This window comes from Puma concolor, chromosome A3, assembly GCF_028749965.1.
Source record: "Puma concolor isolate L17-30 chromosome A3, mPumCon1.1.hap2, whole genome shotgun sequence".
NCBI classification, from domain to species: domain Eukaryota; kingdom Metazoa; phylum Chordata; class Mammalia; order Carnivora; family Felidae; genus Puma; species Puma concolor.
This window is the reverse complement of record NC_141669.1, coordinates 29,571,320-29,591,693: the sequence shown is the minus strand read 5'-3', so window position 1 is coordinate 29,591,693 and position 20,374 is coordinate 29,571,320. Positions and strand designations below refer to the sequence as shown.

The window sequence follows — 20,374 nt, the reverse complement described above, 5'->3', positions numbered from 1 at the left end:
TCAATTAAATATGAACCTTTGTCACATTGGTAATCATTGAAAAGCACTTAGGTGATTAAAGACCCTTGGCCCCTAAATATTTGACGACGTACCAGCACCAGCCATTTAAAAAACCTTATTAGCTCTTTACACTTCCGGGGATGGCAGCGTGAAAAAGTACAACAAAATGAGAGGAAACATAATTGCCTCCAAATGAATGTGCCCTCAGTATGGCCATGGCTGGAACTATTCTGAGCTGCTACTATTCTCACCAGCTCCCTACGTCTGTCACTAACTTCTGAGACTTCTGAACTCTCTGCTTCTGTAGTGCAATAATTTTTTCCATAACAATGCAAAATTAAAAAAATGAATGAACTTTTAAATTTGCATTATCCAAGTGAGACTGGGTTAAAATATACATTTAGCAAATGTAGCAAATTTCAGCATGTTTAATATTTCAAAAAGTGTCTTTAAATTTTTTTAATGTTTATTTACTAAAGATTTTAAGATTTGAGACACACACACACACACACACACACACACACACACACACACACACACACACACACCAGAGTGTGTGAGCGGGGGCGGGGCAGAGAGGGAGACAAAGAATCCAAAGCAGGCTCTAGGCTGTGAGTTGTCAGCACAGAGCCTGAAGGAATGTGGGGTTAAAACTCACAAGCCCTGAGGGCACAACCTGAGCTGAAGCTGTTGGACTGACTGAGCCACCCAGGAGTCCCTCAGGAAATGCTTTTAATTTTAAACAAACTTGTGGAGCAAATATAAACCGGGTATATGCAGATGACAGCTCTTTAATAATTTATTATGCTAATCTTAGTAACTACCATTTATTGTGAAGGAATTCTATGCTAAACTGTATGGTTTACATGTGCTCATTTAATCCCATCAGCAAAGCTATGAAGTGGATATTCCCATTGCTGTGTATGGATGGGAAACTTGAGGTTTGGGGAAGTAACTTAAGTACTTTGTACAACCTATAGAAAGTTATAAAGTGCGCAATTGGTCTGGTTGAAATTAGAATCCAGGTTTGCCTAACTTCGAAGCTGTTTCTTGACCACTAAGTCCAAATGACTCCTCATACAGGTTCCCTAAGCATTTGCAAAAAAGATTTCTTTAAGAACTGTTCAAGACATGAATGAATGAATGACTCTGTGTAGGCAGTCATTGAATGAACCTAAAACTTTTATAAAGAATACCCCTTGCTCAAACTGTTTATAACTCATACTTTAACCTGTTCAAAAGGAACTTTCCAGTCATTAAATACCTAGTACTGCAGTGAAATCCAGTCCTTTAATAGGTAAAGACTGTTGTAGTCTGTACGCTTAAAAATACATACAATCTTTCAATGTCTGATTAAAATTTGCAAAATGTTTACCTATACCTTATTTGGATAATCAATATTGTTTAAAAATATTCTACATCATAAATGTCCTAATTTAAAAGTAAAGATACTCTTTAATAAGTTGAAACAATTATAAAAGGAGATATTTTTTCTCTAACAGGATAATAATGATTAACAGTCATTAGTGAGTGGCTAATGGCAAGAATATGAAACAATTATGATCATACCAGAAAACTGATTTATAATAGAAAGGAATAATGCACATTGGCAAAAATAAAAGAGGTGTTTCGAGGTCCTTGAAAAGAACGAATACTATTTCTTCAAGTTTATGATTCCCTGTCTCTCCTTCTATCTAGTGCCTTTAACTACAACAATCTTATTGTTTCTTTAATCCTATAACAATATTAATCTTCAATATAAAATCTATATGTTTATTAATCTGACTCAGGCTTGAGAATGAAGGCTGGGGTTTTTCTGCACTTTGTGAGGTCCCCCTATTTTCTCCATCTTGTAAAGTTACTGCTAAGATCACATAACACTGTCAGGAATGTTAAGAAGTAATAGACTTTGAGAGAGCAATGATTGAATTTTCACTCAAAATATTGTTCTGTAACTTTGTCAGTCTGCAGTATCACGAAGCTCAGTATTTTCGTTGTTGTATTATTAATATATTGCACATTTACCCCCCTTCTCCTTTCACTGCATGCTTTCCTTCTATTTCATAATTCGGAGGTCAGGCACACATGTTAAACTTTCATTTGGTGTAATCCCGTGGGTACCAAATGTATTATTTGGGCACTCACATGACATCTGACCATTTCCTGGAGTCCAGGTGGAGAAGAGAAATAGCTTTGTGTGACATGAAATGCTAGGAGAAAGGAGGAGAATGTTTTAGGTCAGTCAGAGGTTGCAGTAGGTAAGGAAGATTCTGCTCAAATACTTCCATTTTCTCAGTGGAGCACACAGCAATATTAGGATTTATGGTGAAGAGCTGGGAAAGCAAGCTTAAAAGGGATCATAACATCTTAGAGCAGCTGCCATGGGAAATGTGTAGGAGGATGACGAGGACAAGGTAAACAATAATGAGCAATTGTCAAGTTCCTAGACCCATGTAGCCAGTGCAGATTTGCTATATGGCCAGGATGCAATTTTAGAATGAATGGCGACTAAGCCACCTCTGGACTGCCAACACTTAAATCTACCCAGATATTAATTTGGGGGGGAGAGTGGGGCTAAAAAAGCCCAACTCTCTCACTTAGATTACTCTATTAAGTTAAATATATGCAGTGAAGCTATTTCCCTAAGACAGTAAGAAAAGCTCTGTTAATTTCGAATTTTAAAATAATGTCCAATAAGCCATGGCATATAAATGCAATTGCACACTACACATATTAAAAGGACTAAGACAGTACTATATATGCTTGCACAAGGGAATTTCAGAGATAGTAAATCAAATGCAACATCGTATGTAAAATATGATCTCCATGTTGTAAATAAGCTGTGGTTAGAACATACCCCTGGAATGTTACCAGTTTGTAGGCATCAGACAGAAGTTTTCAGGGTGCAACTTTGGAAATTGAACATGGCTTTATAACAGCATGTTCCTTTGTTTCTGCAGCTGAATGCTTAACCTTTGTTGAAGGATATAGAAGGTGGGAGGCTGCCCACTTTAATCATATCATGTATCAACAGGACTCTGGATGGAGCTATTTGACAAAGTATATAGGTGGAGCTTGGAGACTTAGGTCTGGCTAGAGGAGGTCAGAGCCTTACTGGAAAAAATCATACTTTGCCAGGAAACACAGGAGCCCCCAAATTCTGTTAGTGAAACATTGTAGGAGGAGGAGAGAGGGAAGTTTTATTGATTACTCTGGGCATCAAAACTGTGTTCTATGCTAGTTCTTTGAAGCTTCAGTGCTCACTTGAGGTACTGGAAGCAGTCCAGAGGCAATCATCCTTTGGAGATTGTCGCATAGGCTAGGTCCTAGGAGGTACTTCCCCTCAATGAAAAGGGCTTAATAGCCAGCATATGGCCTTGGGGTGGGGCCCACAACCTTACATTGCTTCCAGGATGGTTGTTTAGGTAAAATATAGATCACCTGAGATCACCTGAGTAGCAACTAAACCCTTCATTATCTTGTGGACCACGGTAGAGGACAGATTCAGAAACAGACATGGGGACTTTTGTTTTCAGATATGGTAGGCAATTCATGTCAATGGTCACTGAACTCAGCTAGACCACAGATACTACATATTTTAGAGATTTTCTTTAAAGGCACTGAAAAACAAACTAATGTGAATTACTGAACGAGAATCCTAAGGAGGGCAGAGCCATAGGGAAGAAAATCTGGCGTTCAGAGATGTTTTAGGTTATGGAGTCATGTGCTGATTATTGAGAAGGCAGGCGGGTCAGGAGGCTGACTAGCCCTTTATTTTATTTTTTTTTAACGTTATTTTTTTGAGACAGAGAGAGACAGAGCATGAACAGGGGAGGGTCAGAGAGAGGGGGAGACACAGAATCTGAAACAGGCTCCAGGCTCTGAGCTGTCAGCACAGAGCCCGACGCGGGGCTCGAACTCATGGACCGCGAGATCGTGACCTGAGCCGAAGTCGGCTGCTTCACCGACTGAGCCACCCAGGGGCCCCAGACTAGCCCTTTTGAAAGGGATTGAGGTAGAGATGCCAGATCAAGTACCGGACATCCAGGTGAACTTGAATTTCAGATAAACGATGAACAAATTTTCAGTATAAGTATGTCCCATGTGATGTTTAAAGTGAGTGGAGGAAAAGCTAATATCCATGGGATATTAGCCAGCACATCTGGGTGTTCAACAAAATGTTGATACACTTTATTGCTATGTAAGGTTTTAATTTGTGGTAGACCAATACTTTGATAGCAATAATTTGTTATGACAATGGCTAGTTTTGTTCTTTCCTAGTGTGAAAATAAAGACATATTTGCAAAGCTTGGCTGAGTTTGGCAGGAAAAGGAGGAAGAATTAGGATAAAATGAAGTAAGTGGTTGCTTTTTTCTGCCTTCCAACACCCCCTCTCCCCTACCCCCACGATATACACAATGGAAGGAAAGAAAGAAAATCAGGTTTTCCCTTGTTGCTTGAGAAGACTTAAAGATTTAAGATTAATAAAATCTATCTAATTCTTTGGCTGGTAAGTTAGCTGAAGTACCCCAGACCAAAAGGTATGAAAGAGAAGAAATGGATAGATGGCTTGTGGAAATAAAAGAAGTAAGAGACAGGAGAACACTTCCTCTGACTTCCAAAAGGAACCTAGTCAAAGGTGTCACAGGCTATGAGTCTGGAATTCTCCCTTGTTCAGCAAAAGGGCAGACACAGAGCCGGATACGAGAAAGCCTAAGATTCGGAAAGAGTCATAGAGCTCGTACTGGCGCTTCGTGGTCGTATTTATTGAGCTCACAAGATATTACCCACGTGGTGAACACGAAGAAAACAACATCTTCTACCCGTGGATATGGAGAAAACAATCAGACAGTAATCGTTAACTTGTGTGTGTAAAGAGCAAAGGGTGGGGGGGGCAAGTGGAATTTATGATATTGGTGTCAGATGGAAAGTAATTTCCTGCAGGTGATATAACAAGTTACTTGTGATCCCATTACAATATCTCGCTAGCTAACCTCGGGCGTTTTCGCCCCGTGGTGGCGGCTTTCCGCCCTAAGCTTTTTTCTAACCCATTTGTATAAGTAGAACCTACTACCCCACAAAAGGGAATGGAGAAGTAGCGGAGGGGCAGGGCCAAGAGACCTACGTATATTTGAAGAAATGTAAGGTGCGGGCAAATTTACAACCGCATAGTAGTGGGGAGGACAGGACATCCCAGGTCATAGATGGTCAGCACAGGTGGTGGAAAGCTCCATGAAGCCATACTCTGGGAACAGCTGTGGGCTGAAAGCTTGGGGAAGCTCTAGCAAGTGTGGGCACAGATTGGAGGGGCATATCTACAGAGTGCTAACGATGACCCAAGTCTCAAAATGATCTCTTTTTTCTTATTGGGATGGTTAATTTTTTGTGTCAACTTGACGGGGCTACAGGATGCCCAAAAAGCTGGTAAAACATTATTTCTGAGTGTGTCTGTGAAGGTGTTTCTGGAAGAGAGTAATGTTTCAGTTACTGAACTAAGTAAAGCAGATGGTCCTCCCCAGTGCAGGTGGCAATCATCCAGTCTGTTGAGGGCCCGAATAGAACAGAAAGATGAATGAAAGGCAAACTTACTTTCCTTGCTGGAGGTGATACATCCATTTTCTCCTGCCCACAGACACCAGCCCTCCTGCTTCTTGGGCTTTTGGATGCAGACTAGGGCTTCCACCATCAGACTCCCAATTCTTAGGCCTTCTGACTTGGACTGAATTACACTACCAGTTTTTCAGGTTCTCTAGTTTTCACAGATCATGTACCTTCTCTGCCTCCATAACTGCATGAGCCAATTCGTATAATAAATATCCTTCTCTCTCTCTCTCTCTCTCTCTTCAGTTGGTTCTGTTTTGCTGCAGAACCCTGACTAATACACTTACTAACCCTATTGGGCAGGAGGCCATAGACAAGTCAGAGAACAGAGAAAATTCTGGAAATTAATATGAAGCTAGGATGTAACTGATTCATAAACCTGAACCATCAATAAATCACTGTATTGGATTGTGAGAAATCTGAAATTGATCTGAGTAATATGTTCACATTAGGTAAGCTGAGATTTCAGAGCCAGGAATGAATGGATTATAAAAATGAAGAAAATTTGCTTAACATTTTGACTATCAATTGTATACTTACCATACTAGTGTATACACAGAGAACCTGAAGAAAAATCATACCCAATTGTTCATGGTGATTTGGGGCTGGGGTGGAGTGGAATGGAATGGGGTAAGAGATTATAGCAATTTTCTCTTAGTGCATTGTGTTTTCTCAAATGTTTGAATTTTGTACAGAGAATAATTTCCTCTGTAGCCAGAAAGAAACCCTTCCCCAAACAAGAAAGATTAACATCAACATGGGGAAATGTCCTGAGCATATATCACCATGACTTCCCTTCTGTTGGGGCACTGAATTACTAAGCTAAGCCTAGCTTAGAACTGGAAAAGACAGAAGAGATCCCAAATGTGACATCTGAGGCTTAGATTCACTAATGAGAAGATGCAAGTTCAGGGCACCCGTGTTGTCAATGCTGACATGACCAAGGACCTAGTCATTTCAGTGTGACTCTACATCTGTGGCAAAGCCCATAGTGAGATTCTCTGCCTCACAGCTGACTTAGGTGAAGCACTTGAACTAACACAGAACGGACCTATCTTCCTACCCCATGCATTCTCCAGAAGAAATACTTTTCCTGCTGATACTACTTGTCTGAGAAAAATGTCCAGATAGGGTAGAATTTCTCCTTTTCCATATAGCTGAGAGGTGATGGTTCTCTCCACTAGAAGAGCCTCCTGCCTCTGCCCCAGTGGAGAGGACTTGAGTTAGCCCTGTCACCTCCTGTCTTCTGGTGGAGAAAAATCTCACCATATCTTTCATTGCCTGACAACCCACTACTGCTGAAGAGGTAGGGTGGAAGCTCATGATGAAGAGACTCTCACTTTCTAACAGGAGTACGCAAACAAAGCTCAGGACGAGGCAAAGCTGAAAAGTGGAAGCAGGTGGCTCTGACTGGGGAGATTACATCCTTAAAAGTGGAAAACAGAGTCAATACTGCTGAAACCCGAGTTTGTGATCAGAAGGTTAAATGGAGGAAGTGTATTTCAACACAAAAGAGGAATACTAAGATATGTAAATCACGACTGAAAATATAAGCGATATGGATGACACTCCTAGCAGAAGTAATATGCAAATGATCAGCATTCCAGGAAAAAAAGGAGCAGATGGAAATGGAATCAATAATCAAAGCAATAATCTTCAACTCCCTGATCTGAAGATCAAAAGAGTTTACTAAATGTCAGGCAGAAGTGATGAAAAAAAACCACAAAACTCCACACACATCTAGACATATCTTTGTGAAATTTCTGGCCTCTTGTGGAAAGAGAAAAAATATACATTTTCAGACAGGTAAAAAAAGTTTGAATATAATGGAAAAAGAATGTTTGACTTTGACTTCTTACATGCCACACTAGACGCCGGTGGAATAATGTTTATCAACTTTTGAGAGCAAGCACTGTTGTCTAAAATCCTACCTCAGAAAAGTTATCATTCATATGACAAAAGAGGGACTTCTTTGGATATGTAGGAACTCAAAGTATTCTACTCATATTCTTATTCAAAATTACTCAAGGATGTACTGCAGCATAAATGATAGTAAATTTGAATAGAGATCTAAAGCAAGTGGAAAATAAAGAATACAAGAATGAGCAGTGAGCAATGAATCCAGTAAACTATGTGGATGAGAATAAAGTGATTGCAAATTGTCTTGGCACTGTTGAATAAGTATACTGAGAAAAGGCCTACTCGAAGGAAAAAGTGAAAAGTAACATGGAATTACATTTCTGGAGTAGTTCAGAAAATCTAGGATGTGAAAATGGTGTGAATGAATGAGAGAAATATTCTTAAGGTCCCATCATTATGGGGAATGGTAAAAGTACTATTAATTTTAATAAAATCACAGAGAAATACCGGTTTAATATGACTGTTTAAAGTACATGCTAGTGAACTAGCAGATAGAGAAACGCTATAATGTTATTTCCAAATATAATTTATCAATAATTATAATTATTTATTTATAAAATAAATAAATAAATAAATAATTTATTAAAAAATAAATATTTATAAATATAAATAATTTCCAAATTATTGTTAAGGGCAACTGTAATAAAAAACAAAATAAACATGGCATCCACATACAACTTGTTCAATTCAGCAGAAGTAGAAAAGCATAAGAATGAGTATAAAAAAAGAAATTAACATAACATTAGATGGGAATGAGAACAAATCACCTTTCACAGTAAATGTAAATAGGTTGAATTCTCCAATTAAAAAACAAAGTGCAGCTGTCTGCTTTTAATAAGATATGTAAATGAAATTTAAAAAAAACACGCCCAAGGGTTGTAAATAAAAGGAGTCAAAGACATAAACAGTAAGTGCAAAGAAAAAGGGATGGTCATAATGATATCAAAAAATAAGGAATGCCACATAAAAATAAAGCAGCAAATGTATCAGAGAGACACGTATAAATGAATGTTTAAAAAGCTACAAAACTCCCTGGTATATGTATCAGAAAGGGTTCAATCAGGAGATAATAATCACATTGCAATTTGAACAGGGAAAATTTAATATAAAGAATGTTTTGCTAGTAACCGGAGATTAGCTTCTAAGAAGTAAAGTGAGCTCTAAACAATGCAAGAAGAACAGATAAAGGGAACAGACACCACCCCTAGGGCTGAGACTGAGCACCTAAGGAAGGAACAAGTTTGGGAGAGCTACCTCCCTCACCTCACCCTCTACCCCAGCCTAAGATTTAGAGATCATTAGAATGGATGTGATTAAAGCCCTTGGATGGTGAAGTTCATCAGAATATACAGATTACAGCTGGCAAGCAGGCACTGTCTGTTGGAATAGCAACATACGTTGCTAGGAGGTGGCCTATGAGGTGCAGTTGAGCTGCTTAGAAGCTATCTAGGGTGCCTGTAAAACTTAAATGGAACCCAGTAGTGTTGGCCAGTGGGGGCAGGGATGAGGGTTGGGGAATGTTGAGGGATTGGGGGTAAGGGGTTGGGGGGTGTGAGAAGGCCCTGCATGAGGTAGAAAGGGAAGCTGACTGGAACTAGAAAGAGATGTTCCTTACTCCTGCGGTGTCCCTCCACCACCCTCTACTGACAAAGGCTAATTAACACTGTGTGAGGTGTCAAAGGAGAAATGTTCATAGCGTCCAGCTAAAGTTTTACAAGTAGGCCAATGAAGGGTATATTTGGAACTGAGAGACAAGAACTTGGTAAGTGGCAGAATATTCAAGGAGGACAGTGAGACTTTAATATCCCTCTTCCAGAATTTGATAGATTATATTGAAAAAAATTAATGCTGTTAAAAGGATTTCACACAGAACATGTAAGAATTACAAAATTATCATGTACTTGACCAAAAAAATCACAAAATGTGGCTATTTTAAAAGTCTCGTTATTTGGCTGTAAAACAATATATAATTGTTTTATATTTATAAGATATAAGAAAAATATAAGAATAACACCTCAAGAATGAGATAACTAAAATAAACTTTAGCCAAGTCTTAAAAGAACTTCAATTTAAATTAAGAATGTTTTAAAAGTTATTTCCAGATCCACGAGAGATACCAAAGTGAAATTACAAATAATCTAGAAGTTGACAAGAATAAGAACACTAATTATCAAAATCTATGGGATATGGCTTAAATTTTAAAAATGCATAATCTAGAAGCTTATTTTTTAGCAAAAGAGAGAGAACATGCATATTTAAGTGTTCTACTTAAGGAAAGAGAAAAGTAAAAGAAAGCAAATAATAAAATTTATAAGGGAAAAGTAAACTAAAGAATTAAAAAACAAAATGAAGAGTAGAATGGAACACTAAATGAAAGCAAAAGCAGCTGAAGAAATGAATGATTTTTATCAATCTATAAAATAAAATATTTACTCAAGAAGAGATAAAATATTTGAAAACACCAATAGCTGTATGTATTTTTGTGTTGTGTGTATGTAAAATATTGCTAACAACTTACCACTGAAATGTATAAGGCTTGGATGATTTTATAGTTAGGTTCTAATTAGCCTTCAAGAAACAGCCATTTTCTATGTATTCAGACTTTCCCAGAGCATGGAAAAAAAATCTTTAAAAATTCATTTCATAAGGTGAACATAACCCCTCACACAAAAATTTGAAGATGTGGTACAAAATTTTAGTTTAGGTCACTTGTGAATGTAGATAGAAATATCCCAATTGTGATCTTGGCAAATGGAATCACAGCAGTGTTTTAAAATAATAATAATAATAATAATAATAATAATAATAATAATAATTACTGTGGCCAAATAGTTTATTACAGGGATGTAAGAATGTCCCAAAGCTACGATCTAGCTATACAACTTGTAATATTAAATTACAGGAAAAAAGAGCTTCTCAATAGCAATAGAGTCTGGGAAATAATTTAAAGTAAAGAAAAAATAAATTGGGAATAAAAATGGTAAAAATTGTTATCCAGGAAGAAAAAGAAGAAAAATCCTAATAAATGATGAAATAGTAAAGTCATTGATGTTAAAATCAAATAAAAGAGAGGGATGGTCCTTATAAATCATTACTTTCAATTTATTTTGTATTTCTGTTTCATGCAACATAACAAAAAAATAAAGTAAGTTGTGTCTCTACTTGAAAACCGAAATAAAATTATCAAGGGGCACCTGGGTGGCTCAGTTGGTTAAGTGTCCGACTTCAGCTCAGGTCATGATCTCATGGTTCACAAGTTTGAGCTCTGCATCAGGCTCTGTGCTGACAGCTCAGAGCCTGGAGCCTGCTTCAGATTCTGTGTCTCCCTCTCTCTCTGCCCCTCCCCTGCTTGTATTCTCTCTCTCTCTCTCTCTCTCAGGAATAAAAATATAAAAAAAGAAATAAAATTACCATGATTTTCATACAATTTGTAAGTATACCAAAAGAATTCCAGAGTCAGAAAAAAATCATTATAAATAATAAGAGTATATCGTATGTTCCCTGGATACAGGATAAATATACAGTTTAGTGACTTTCCTTTGTATTAACAAAAACCTGTTAGAATTGAAATTTAAAAACCTTCTAATCCTGATAGGAATATATGAACAGGAATGTTAAAAAATGTATTTAAAGATAAACATTTATTGAATGACAAGTGAAATGAAAAGTGATGATATTTCTGATGGGAAAGATTTACTGACAAACATATCAATCATTCCCAAATTAGTGTATGCATTTAACATGGTTCCAGTAATAGTCCCAGTGGTATCTCTTGTGTTCCATTCACAGTTACTTTGTATATCATTAACTTCGTGACAGAAAGTAGATGGCACATCCAAATTTCAAAGGGAATAATTGAGGAAAGTTTAATAAAGGGATGATTTACGAAGGTTTTGGTAGGGTGAAGTGGAATCTGCAGGAGATGGTAAAGCCCTAGACCCACATTACCATCATCAGTCCTAAACAAATGGGAAAGGGGAGGGAGTGGTGACCAGAGAGTTCCAACTCTAGCTGTAGAAGGGGACCACCCCATGAGAAGTGTGGCTACTGGGTGGAAGCCGATGCGGACTGGTAGTCCTGATGGGAAGGAGCTGAGTCAACAAATGCCTTCTCTGTCCTTCAGTCTCCTATGGATGCCTCTCCTTGACCAAACCTGAATGGCAGCAGGCAGGAGATTCAAAAAGAGCAGGCCATAGATGCCAGCCTTCTAAGATATAGATAGAACAGGGTAGTAGAGAGAGACAAGCAACACAGTCTCTCGACTGGAGAGACAAACACAGATGTTCACAACCATATGAAAGAATCAAGTATAACATTGCTAATAAACATTGAAAACTACACATAATAGAAGGGGACTTGTCTCATCCCAGATCTTAAAAATTTGAAATAAGTGTGTGGATTAAGAAAAGGAATAAGCAAGCAAAGCAATAGAGTTGAACAGAGGGCCCAAAATAAGCTTGTTTATATGGGAATTAAATATACATTAGAGATTCTATTCCATTATGTAGAGGAAAGAACGGCTACTCAGTAAAAGTTTTTAGCTATTTGACCATTGATTTGGAAAAAAACGAAGTTGATATTTAACTCCTATAATTCAAAAGTAAATTTAAGATAAATGAAAAAACTAATTAGAAAAATTAAATAGAATTTATCTGTAAAGAACTATGGTTTTATAACTTTGGTTTTGATTGCATTTCCTAAATAAAACAGGAATGTCATAGAGGAAAAATATAATGGATTTGAGCAGATAAAAATAAAGTCTAGATTGCAAGAGATAACAAACAAAACAAAGGTATATAACAGCAAGAACATATCTGCAACAAAATAATACACAAAGGGTCAAATTCTGTAAAATAAGTAAAGGTATTTTCTAAAAGTAAGAAACAATCATACCGTCAAATAAAGAAATGAGCAAATTGTATGTACAGGCAATTACAGAAAAGGAAATATAAACAAAAAATAAACAATGAAAACATGTTAAACCTAATAGAAAAATTTATAACTTGAAAATATTATCAGAATGGAAAACTTTAACTACCCAAAGCTATCTACACATTCAATGCAATCCCAATCAAGATTGCACCAGCATTCTTCTCAAAGCTAGAACAAGCAATCCTAAAATTTGTATGGAACCACAAAAGGCCCCAAATAGCCAAAGTAATAGTGAAGAAGACCAAAGCAGGAGGCATCACAATCCCAGACTTTAGCCTCTACTACAAAGCTGTAATCATCAAGATAGCATGGTATTGGCACAAAAACAGACACATAGACCAATGGAATAGAAGAGAGACTCCAGAACTGGACCCACAAACGTATGGCCAACTAATCTTTGACAAACCAGGAAAGAATATCCAATGGAAAAAAGACAGTCTCTTTAACAAATGGTGCTGGGAGAACTGGACAACAACATGCAGAAGGATGAAACTAGACCACTTTCTTAAACCATTCACAAAAATAAACTCAAAATGGATGAAGGACCTGAATGTGAGACAGAAAACCATCAAAACCCTAGAGGAGTGGGGCGCCTGGGTGGCGCAGTCGGTTAAGCGGCCGACTTCAGCCAGGTCATGATCTCGCGGTCCGTGAGTTCGAGCCCCGCGTCGGGCTCTGGGCTGATGGCTCAGAGCCTGGAGCCTGTTTCTGATTCTGTGTCTCCCTCTCTCTCTGCCCCTCCCCCGTTCATGCTCTGTCTCTCTCTGTCCCAAAAAAATAAACAAACGTTAAAAAAAAAAAAAAAATTAAAAAAAAAAAAAAAACCCTAGAGGAGAAAGCAGGAAAAAACCTCTCTGACCTCAGCCGCAGCAATTTCTTACTTGACAGATCTCCAAAGGCAAGGGAATTAAAAGCAAAAATGAACTATTGGGACCTCATGAAGATAAAAAGCTTCTGCACTGCAAAGTAAACAATCAACTAAACTAAAAGGCAACCAACGGAATGGGAAAAGATATTTACAAATGACATATCAGACAAAGGGCTAGTATCCAAAATCTATAAAGAACTCATCAAACTCCAACCCGAAAAACAAATAATCCAGTGAAGAAATGAGCAGAAGACATGAATAGACACTTTTCTAAAGAAGACATCCAGATGGCCAACAGGCACATGAAAAGATGCTCAACATCATTCCTCGTCAGGGAAATACAAATCAAAACCACACTGAAATATCACCTCACGCCAGTCAGAGTGGCTAAAATGAACAAATCAGGAGACTATAGATGCTGGAGAGGATGTGGAGAAACGGGAACCCTCTTGCACTGTTGGTGGGAATGCAAACTGGTGCAGCCATTCTGGAAAACAGTGTGGAGGTTCCTCAAGAAATTAAAAATAGATTTTTATTTAAAAAAAAAATTTTTTTTAACGTTTATTTATTTTTGAGACAAAGAGAGACAGAGCATCAACGGGGAGGGTCAGAGAGAGGGAGACACAGAATCTGAAACAGGCTCCAGGCTCTGAGCTGTCTGCACAGAGCCCGACGCGGGGCTCGAACTCACGGACCGCGAGATCATGACCTGAGCCGAAGTCGGCCGCTCAACTGACTGAGCCACCCAGGCGCCCCGATTTTTATTTTTAATAAAATAACCCAGCAATAGCACAGCTAGGAATTTATCCAAGGGATACAGGAGTGCTGATGCATAGGGGCACTTGTACCCCAATGTTTATAGCGGCACTTTCAACAATAGCCAAATTATGGAAAGAGCATAAATGTCCATCAACTGATGAATGGATAAAGAAGTTGTGGTTTATATATACAATGGAATACTACTTGGCAATGAGAAAGAATGAAATATGGCCTTTTGTAGCAATGTGGATGGAACTGGAGAGTGTTAGGCTAAGTGAAATAAGTCATACAGAGAAAGACAGATACCATATGTTTTCACTCTTATGTGGATCCTGAGAAACTTAACAGAAGACCATGGGGGAGGGGAAGGTAAAAAAAAAAGTTAGAGAGGGAGAGAGCCAAAACATAAGAGACTCTTAAAAACTGAGAATAAACTGAGGGTTGATGGGGGGTGGGAAGGAGAGGAGGGTGGGTGATGAGCATTGAGGAGGGAACCTGTTGGGATGAGCACTGGGTGTTGTATGGAAACCAATTTGACAATAAACTTCATATTAAAAAAAAAATGGAAAACTTTAAAAATATTAGTAACATCTAGTGATGATGAGGCCATGTAAAAACAAGTGCTTTCCTACTGTTGGTAGGAGTGAATCTGTCACATATTATCAGTAATTACTTTTAAGTTCCAGTTAAAATGTGAATATAGTTTGTCCCATTATTCCGTTAGAAGTATAACGTATAAAGAGTATCCTTTCTTTCTTTCCTACCTCCCTCCTCTTTCCCTTTCATCCCTTCCTGTTAACAATATATTAAAAAAAATTTTTTTAATGTTTATTTGTCTTTGAGAGAGAGAGAGGGAGGGAGAGAGGGAGGAGCAGAGAGAGAAGGAGACACACAATCTGAAGCAGGCTCCAGGCTCTGAGCTATCAGCACGGAGCCTGACACAGGACATGAACCCAGGAACCGTGAGATCATGACCTGAAGTCAGAAGCTTAACCAACTGAGCCACCCAGGCACCCCAACAATATATCTTTTTTTAAAGAAACATGCATTTAACATGGTTTAATTAAATGTCCTTCTGCAGTAGGTTTTATGGCTGAATCTGTTAGTGTTCTCAAATAGTCATGGCCTTGTCTACATAACCCAAACATCCTTGCAATTAGCTTGAGACCACATGACTATTTCTGGTGTATGAATATAAGCAAAAGGGAAGATATGTGGATGCAGTTGGGAGAGGTGTGACTTCTCCCATCCTTCTCTTCCTCTGCTATGTGGGCCTTGGAGGGCCTGTGTCCCAGATGGCATAGTTACAATACAGAAAAAGACTGCCCCACCCATGCCAGATTTACATCATCAAGAAATAAACATTTATTGTGTTGTGCATCTGAGCTTTATTTGTTATGATAGATGTTTTGTCATTTTTGGTCTAAAGTCTTCAACTGATCAGATGAACTCCACCCACAAATTCAAGAGTAATTGCATTTACTCAAAGTCAACTGATTGTTGATGTTAACACATCTACAAAATACCTTCACAGCAACACCCTGTTTAGTGTTTGATTAAACAGCTGGGTATTATAGCCTACCCAAGTTGACACCTAAAATTAACCATAACATAGCTCCATGTGTACTGACTTAGAAAAACATTAGGCTGTTAAGTAGAAAGAGAAAATTGTCAAGGAACTGAACAGAATTTGAGGCAGATATTTAGGGTTGGCTGTTCAAGGTCTATTCTAACTTTTGTGTTTAGCATGACTCTGTGCACTTATGAGACTGAAGGAAGAAACTGTATTTCCCAAGATCATGTGAATCTTGGGTGCCTGATGTGGCCAAGGTTCTCCTGGGCTGACACGAGATAAGGAAGAACAAGGTGAGACACAGCTGTATGTGGAAAGGTCTGATCTCTAATAAGGATGCTGGGACATTTGGCTCTTCTGGGGCAGCTCTGGTATAGTACCAGGTGTCGAGTCCCAGTGCTCTGGCTGCCCAATTGTGTAGTCTCCGGAGTAGGTTTTCTGCTAGAATAGTCTGTGGTGTAGATGAGCCCTTCTCCTGGCTCCTTTTATTTTGGACTGCCTATAATGCAAATTTGTCTCTGGCTTTGCCAGAAACTCTGTATGGTACTTAATGTTCTCTAATAAATCCCTTTCTGCTTAAACCAGCTATATTTGATACTGTTTTCAGTTACTGAGAACCTTAGCCAATAGTGTATGATCTATTACTGTAAAAAGAAATAGACATTTCTGTTTAATTTTCAGTATAAAGATACGTAAAATTTTAGATATGTCTAAGTAAACATTAAACAAATGGGAAATATAGAGATCAGCATGGCGTGGAAGAGGGAGGGAAATTTATTTCTGTATCAAGCAGAGTCCAAACCAGTCAGGAAAATTTCAAACCGCTCAAGGCTGGAGCTGCCACTACCTTTAGGACTCACTGTGATTTATTATTAAGTTTTCTTTTGAGTTGGGCTTTCTAATACTTGCAAAAATAAATTCTATAAATTTATAATGATAAATTGTGTAGTGTACACCCATATTCAAAATATTAGAAGTTTATGTCAAATGCACCTATCTATATGCAATTAATATAAAAATAATTGAATAAATTTACTTAAGTTACTTTTGACATGCTATAGGAATCCAAAGTTCATTTTCCACTAAATGTCACAACTTTAATCAAAACAATATGTCTGTGCTGAGATGAAAAGATACTTTTAAGTAACTGATCTTTATTGCTTTAATTTTACATTTGTTATATTTGATTCTCTATATCAGATTTGTTATCAATTATTTGGTTAATGTAATCCAGTATCTACTTAAATATTTTTAAAACCCTGAAAGAGAATCGTAATGAGATTAAAGAAATAGTTGCTGAATGGGACCCTGTCCTCATTGTCTCCTGAATGCAAGCCTGCTGTGGACAATTCATTTTTCATTTGCTCAGCACCACATCTGCTATCCTACTTAGATGGTCTCCAGGAGTAGAATGGCAGCTGCTGAGGTCTTGCATACTCCAGGTTCTCCCTGGGTTCTTTTGGAGTTTTTTTTTTGTTTGTTTGTTTATTTTTTTTTTTTCCCCACGTTGAGGAATGTGCTTCTGATTAATTCTATGTCTGGGGATTTTTGACAAAGGAAGTAAAGAAAGTAGAGGTCAGTTCTCCACTGCGGGTGAAGCAATGAGGTTCTTACCAAGTTCATCATCAACATGAGATAATGAGGTTAATGTGCAGGAACAGATAAGAGATGGTGAGTGAGAGTCCTGGCAGCATATTTGGTTACCTGAACCTGATTGCTTAATATACAACCGAAATAAGAGTTTCAGTCACTTGCCGCCAGAAGAGACAAGAAGTAATGGAATCTCCTACATAGCTTTATTTTTCTTGAGATGAGTTTGGCAGGAAACAAAATTGCTTACCCTGCAGGGTTTAGTAATGGACTATCCAGCAGCACTGAATTGGGATAGTGGTGGTTTAAAGTGCTGAGTGCTATCTGGAGACAAATTATCCACAGGTTGGTGAGAAGATGGTCTATACTCAAGGGAAGTAAACATGCTACCCAAGTGTCATCAGTCCCTAAATGGACTCTTCACCCCAGACACCCATTCTGGCACTCCCAGACTCTCTAGTTAAGACTATTACTCTCCCTTCTCACTGTTGCCCCCAGTAATTTTCCATGCCCTTCTCCTATCCCCATTCTTATCTGGTTTGGGGGAGCAAAATCCCTCTCACAGCAGTGAGGAGTTGCATGACCATGAACAGCGTTATTCCACCCAGGTCCAAAGTTCCTAGTGTATAAAATGGAAGAGGTTGTCAAGGTCACTTTTACTATTATTTTTAAGCTGAAAATATGATTTGGTGGATTATAAGGTAGGAAGAATGCTTTGGAATGGGAGATACTTTTCAAAAAAATAGGTAAATTTCTGGTTCTTTGTTCCTCCTTGCTTGACAGACAGCTAGCTGTATCTTCTGGTGCAGTGCCAGCCACATCCCTGAGACATGATGATGAAGGTTGGAGTAAAAGGATTTGTCATATTGGGCACCTGATTACCAAGTCTGCTTTTAACTCTGGCCAAGTGGATATTGTTGCCATCAATGACCCCTTCAATGACCTCAGATACATGGTCTATATGCTGCAGTATGATTTTGCCCACAGAAAATTCCATGGGTCAGTCAAGGGTGAGAATGGGACACTTGCCATCAATGGAAACCCTATCTCCACCTTCCAGGAGCAAGATCCTGCCAACATCAAATAGTGATGGTGGTGCTGAGTATGTTGTGGAGTCCACTGGGGTCTTCACTACCCTGGAGAAGGCTGGGGCTCACTTGAAAGGTGGGACCAAGAGGGTCATCATCTCTTCACCTTCTGATGATGCCTCCATGTTTGTGATGGGTGTGAACCATGAGAAGTATGACAACTCCCTCAAGATTTTCAGCAATGCCTCCTGCACACCAACTGCTTGGCTACTTTAGCCAAGGTCATCCATGACAACTTGGCATCATGGAGAAATTCATGACTCCAGTCCATGCCATCACTGATACCAAGAAGGTCAGAGAGGCCTCTCTGGGAAGCTGTGGTGTAATGGCCAAGGGGCTGCCTAGAACATCATCCTGGCTTCTACTGGTGCTGCCAAGGCTATAGGCAAGGCCATCTCTGAGCTAAATAGGAAGCTCATCTGCATGGCCTCCTGTGTCCCCACCTCCAATGTGTCCATCATGGATCTGACCTACTTCCTGAAGACAGCTGCCAAATATGATGACATCAAGAAGGTGGTGAAACAGGAATTGGAGGGTCCTCTTAAGGGCATCTTGGCTACACTGTGGACTAGTTTGTCTCCCATGACTTTAACAGGAACACCCACTCTTCCATTTCGATGCTAGGGTTGGCACTGCTCTCAATGGCCACTCTGTCAAGCTCATTTCCTGGTATAACAATGAATTTGGCTATAGAAACTAGGTTGTGGACCTTATGGGTTAACATGGCCTCCAAGGAGTCAGAGACCCTGGGACCAGCTGAGGGCTGAGAACAAGAGAAAGAGAGAGGCCCTCAGCTTCCGGGGAGTCCTTACCCCAGCTCATCCTCCAACACACTGAGAATCTCCCAACCTCCACAGTTTCCATTCCAGACACCTTGAAGAAGGGGAGGGCTCGGGGAACCCTACTTTGTCATGTACCATCAATAAAGTATAGTGTACTATAAAAAAAGGTAAATTCCTATAAAACATAAATTTTAACATATGCCTTAAAGTAAATCAGGAAGGGGGATTAGTGGAGTCAGAACAACTTAACTTGGGGTTAAGAAATAACCAAATTCCAGGAGCAGCAAGGAAATAAATGTGGTTGCAGTGACATGTATGGGCCAGGACTGTGAGAGATGAGAGATGGGCTTCTCTGCCCTAATGTTTCCAACAGGGCCAATAGATTTGTTATACACATAACAAAAACAAAAAGACAAAAAAAAAAAATACTCATACATAAAAGAACCTCTTTATTGAGAAGGTGCCAATTATTCAACTTTTAGAATCAGAATGCCTCAATGTGATGAATTACCCAATTACATAAACTCCCAATTATGCAGATAGATTTACATTTTGTGACAATATTTGACCAATTTGGAAAATAACAGAAAAATAACACATTTTTTGTGTGTGTGGAAGTATTTGAAGAGTTTAGAAAACACAGAGAAAAAATTAGAACCTCTCTCTCATCCATAAATAATTATTATGACACAAAAATAGATTGACCATGAAGAAATTTGGATAAGGAAGTTTTTAAGAGAAAATAAAGATCTATAATACATCTGTAAAGAGCATCAGAAGGGGGTTGTGTGAAATAGAGTGAAAACATTATAAATTGGAAGGTAACTTGACTTGTTTTTAGCCCTACATTATAATTATTTGAGAATAATAGTCATATATTTATCACTTGAGTCACATATTTTCTACCTGATTCAAATACACTAAATTTTTCATACTTAGTAATTTTTTCTCCTTATTGGTGACAAAAGTGCAGAATCTGTGGTGTATTTTCATATTGGCATTGGAGACTAGCAATCTGGATAGGTAAAGGAAATCCTGATGAATCCAGGAGAGATGAAGCACCAAATTGAAAGGTAATGCATAGGAGACACTGTTGGTTATTTAAGCAACAGGCATTTATCCTGCCCTTCCCTATTAACAGATTCTGATTTTGTTCAGTAATTCAGGTGAGTGGCAATGTACTCAGGGTAGGTGGATCCCTTCTTGGGTTCCATGGGCTGAATCAAGGTTAGACTAACCAAGGCAGGGTAGTCCTTTGCCC

General features: G+C 38.5%; 1 pseudogene; it reads left to right on the top strand.

Annotated features, from left to right (window-relative positions):
• The first annotated feature begins 18,032 nt into the window (after positions 1-18,032).
• On the top strand, positions 18,033-19,270 carry LOC112864122 (glyceraldehyde-3-phosphate dehydrogenase pseudogene; annotated as a pseudogene).
• The last annotated feature ends 1,104 nt before the right edge of the window (positions 19,271-20,374 follow it).